This window comes from Colobus angolensis, unplaced genomic scaffold (assembly GCF_000951035.1).
Source record: "Colobus angolensis palliatus isolate OR3802 unplaced genomic scaffold, Cang.pa_1.0 Scaffold238, whole genome shotgun sequence".
In the NCBI taxonomy this organism is placed as follows: Eukaryota; Metazoa; Chordata; class Mammalia; order Primates; family Cercopithecidae; genus Colobus; species Colobus angolensis.
In genome coordinates, this window is record NW_012115577.1 from 109,992 (window position 1) to 114,297 (window position 4,306).

The 4,306-nt window shown below is 42.0% G+C and overlaps 1 pseudogene; it reads left to right on the top strand.

Moving 5' to 3' along the window:
* The first annotated feature begins 13 nt into the window (after positions 1-13).
* LOC105513933 lies at positions 14-1,057 on the top strand (annotated as a pseudogene).
* The last annotated feature ends 3,249 nt before the right edge of the window (positions 1,058-4,306 follow it).

Here is a 4,306-nt window from a genome sequence, read left to right on the forward strand (position 1 = left end):
CACCGCTGCAGTCATGGTTCGTTTGCTAAACTGCATCGTCACTGTGTCCCAGAACATGGGCATTGGCAAGAACGGGGACCTGCCCTGGCCGCCGCTCAGGAATGAATTTAGGTATTTCCAGAGAATGACACAGACTCTTCAGGAGAAGGTAAACAGAATCTGGTGTTACGTGTAGGAAGATCTGGTTCTCCATTCCTGAGAAGAATCGATCTTTAAAGGATAGAATTAATTTAGTTCTCAGCAGAGAACTCAAGGAACCTCCACAAGGAGCTCATTTTCTTGCCAGAAGTCTGGATGATATCTTAAAACTTATAGAACAACCAGAATTAGCAAATAAAGTAGAGATGACTTGGATAGTTGGTGGCAGTTCTGTTTATAAGGAAGTCATGAATCACCCAGGCCATCTTCAACTATTTGTGACAAGGATCATGCGGGACTTTGAAAGTGACACGTTTTTTCCAGAAATTGATTTGGAAAAATATAAACTTCTGCCAGAATACCCAGGTGTTCTCTCTGATGTCCAGGAGGAGAAAGACATTAAGTTCAAATTTGAAGTATATGAGAAGAATGATTAATATGAAGGTGTTTTCTGGTTTATTTTAAGTTGTTCTCCCTCCCTCTGGAAAAAAAATTATATATTTTTACATGAGAAGAAAAAACTTTTGTTGACTTTGGATCTATGAATAATTATTTGTAAGCAATGTGTTTTTATTCTGCACTAGTCTTGAATATATCAGATACCATTTATGAAACATTATTGCTGTAACTAAGTGCCTCTCCAAGACCCCAACTGAGTCCCCGCACCTGCTACAGTGAGCTGCCATTCCACACCCATCACACATGGGACTCTGGCCAGTCCTTGACACTGTCGGGCTTTTCAAATGTTGGTAGTATTTATTAAAGATGAAGATGCACGTACCCTCGGACTGAGCAGTTTCACTAGTGGGAAATACCAAAATCTTCCTACGCGTATATCTAGAGGTTTGTAGACAAATGTTGCAGCCTTGTTTGTAGCAGTGAAAAACTGACAACAACCTGGAAGTCCAGTGATAGGAAAATGAATATATTTCTGCCTTAGACTGGGGAAGCCAAAGCAGATTCCAAGACTGAAATTTCAGTGAAAACAGTTTATTTGCTAAGTCTTACCAGAAAGCATCAATTGAGGTATAGAGAAATGGAACTGAGAAGATAAGAAAAGCAGTTTAAAGTCAGTGAGCAGGTTCTCATCGGTAACAAGCTCCATACTGCTGAGATACAGGGAAACGGAGGGGAGAAAGCTGGAGTATTGATCCTCCACTCCTTGGTTTTCAGCTCCCTGCCCTGTGTGTGAGTGGAACGTACTCCAGCTGCTCTATAGCAAATCCCAGGTGTTTGCAGTAAGAAGCTGCTGGCATGCACAAGAACAGTGGATGCCAAACACTTAAAGCAATTCCTTGTTTAAGTATATAACCTCTTCATATCTTTTTTTTTTTTTTGACAGAGTTTCGTTCTTGTTACCCAGATGGAGTGCAATGGCGTGACCTCAGCTCACTGCAGCCTCCGACTTCCTGGGTTCAAGCGATTCTCCTGCCTCAGGCTCCCAAGTAGATGGGACTACAGGTGTGCACCACGACACCAGCTAATTTTGTGTTTTTGGTGCAGATGACTTTTCACCATGTTGGTCAGGCTGGTCTCGAACTCCTGACCTCAAGTGATCCACCCGCCTCAGCCTCCCAAAGTGCTGGGATTACAGGCGTGAGCCACCACACCTGGCAAATCTTTATTCTTCTTATGTAGTAAAAAGTATAAAGCCACACGTGGTTTATTTGAAATATTTTATGGTTTAAAAAAATACAGAAGCAGGAAATTCAATTCTAAGTTCAAGTGAGGGATTGTGGTAGTTTGAACCAGAAGGTTGCATGTAATAAGAAACTGTGATTTAAGATATATTTTAAAATTGGAAGTAGCAGGATATTCTGATGGAGTTTGACTTTGGTTTGGGGCCCACTGAGTTTGAGATGCCTTTGAGAAATGAAGGAAGAAGAGAGAGAATACAAGAAAAACTGGCCAGGCACAGTGGCTCACGCCTGTAACACATTGGCTCAGCATTTTGGGAGGCAGAGACAGGCAGATCCCTTGAGACCAGCTTGGGCAACATGGTGAAGCCCCATCTCTCCAAAAAATACAAAAATTGGCTGGGCATTGTGGCGCCCACCAGTAGTCCCATCTGCTCAGGGGACTGAGGTGGATCAATTGAGCCCGCGCGGTCACGGCTGCAGGGAGTTGTGATTGTGCCACTGCACTCCAGCCTGGGTGACAGAAGAGACCCTGTCTTGAAAAAGAAGCTGAAAACAATGGAAGCATGCCTTCAGAATTCTAGAAAGAAAGTGATTTTCAACGGCTAAATCTATATTCAGCCAAATAATCAAGGATGAAGGTAAAATAATACATTTTTAGGCAAGCAAAGACTCAGGGTTACCTCCATGTGCCCTTTCTTGGGAAGCTATTGGAGAAAATACTCCAGCAAAATGAAGGAGGAGACAAACCAGAGAATGACATGGATCCAGCAAATAGGATCCAACACAGGCAATATTCCAGCTATGGAGCTGGCTTAAAAAAAAACAAAAAACAAACAAAAACAGTAAAAATACTAATAGACTAGGTGGGTGGAATGGCTCATGCCAGCAGTTCCAGATACTCAGGAGGCTAAAAGCAAGAGGTTGGCTTGAGTCCAACATTTCCAGACCAGCCTGGCCACCACAGTGAGATTCCTTTCTCTTAAAAATAATAATAGGTTATTGCCAGATTTGGGGCATTTGGAAAGAAGTTCATTGAAGATAAAGCAAAAGTGAAAAAAACAAGAGGGAAGGGTGGTTAGGCAATCATTAATTCTAGGGCACAAGGAAGTGCAGGATAGGAAGTAAGAGCATGATACCTTGTTTTTCTCAACAATGAGCAATATGTACATAGTCATAATGATGCAGTGACTGCTTAGCCCCTAACTCTGGTAACTACTTTGGGACAATATGGGAGGAAAAGTGAAGATAGTGATGGTGTAAGAGCTAAATCCTCATCTGTCATTCAAGAAATCACTTAAAATGTGTAAAATAATCAAGAAATGACTAAGTAGTTATGTGAGGAGAAAAACAGAAGACATTGCTAAAAGAGTTGAAAGTCATTGCTCTGGAGGATTGGGAGGGACGGGGCAGGGGACGGTTAGGATGCATTATAGACTGAAGAGGCTTTTTAAAATTACATGTATTAATATATGCACCCACTTGAAAAACTGAAAAAAATAATAATTTGGAAAAACCCATGAAGGCAACTACCAGAAGGAAAAACTGAGAGAATGAAAAGTTCTTGTCTCTGGAAAGAACAAATGGCAGGACTGTTGCTTTCATTGTAAGACTTTTAGAACCATTTGATTTTACTTAAACATTTTCACCTATTTCTTTAATAAAACAACTCTAGCATAATAAAAAGTTACATTCATTCATAGAAAACAAACAAACAAACAAAAACCCTTCCTGCCCAGCCCATCTCATTCTCCCTGAATCCTCAGCGCTAATGAGGACTGTCTCCTTCTTACCTCCCTGGACTGGACTTTTTACCACTGGAAAGTGGATGTGATTTCTAGTTTCTGCATGTCCTGGTTTATTGTGCTGCCAGTAAAATAAAATCAAAATACATACTGAATAAATAATAAATAAAATAACCCATAGTGAGCAAAGGTTTACAATGTATTTTTTGGAGTCAAGATCTCATTCTGTGGCCTGGACTGGAGACCAGTGGTGCGATCATAGCTCACTGCAGCCTTGAACCCATAAGCTCAAGGGATCTTCCGATCTCAGCCTTCCCAATACCTGTGAATACAAGCGCCCACCACCAGGCCCAGCTAAGTTTACTTATTTTTATATCTTTTAGAGATGAGCATGTCACAATGTTGTCCAAGCTGGTCTCCAACTTCTGATCTCAAGCAATCCTCTGGCCTTAGCATCCTGAATTGCTGGGATTACAGGGGTGAGCTGTCATGCCTGGCTTGTAATTGACACCATCAAGGTTTCCTTCTCCAAGTGTGGACACAGCAGCAGAGGCCCCTTGTCTCTTGGGTCAGGACACGGGGTAGAGTGGAATAGCAGGACAACAAAGTCACTGCAGAAAGTGCCCATGTGGAAGAGGACCAGCAGGAAGGGCCAACTGTCCCAGGGCCACCATATTTAGGGATAGCTCCTCTTTCTGGGCAGGACTGTTCTGTGATGACTGTTGTATTCACAATAGTTCTGAAATCGTAGGATGATGAGACTCAAGACTGGCTGGGATTTGTTTT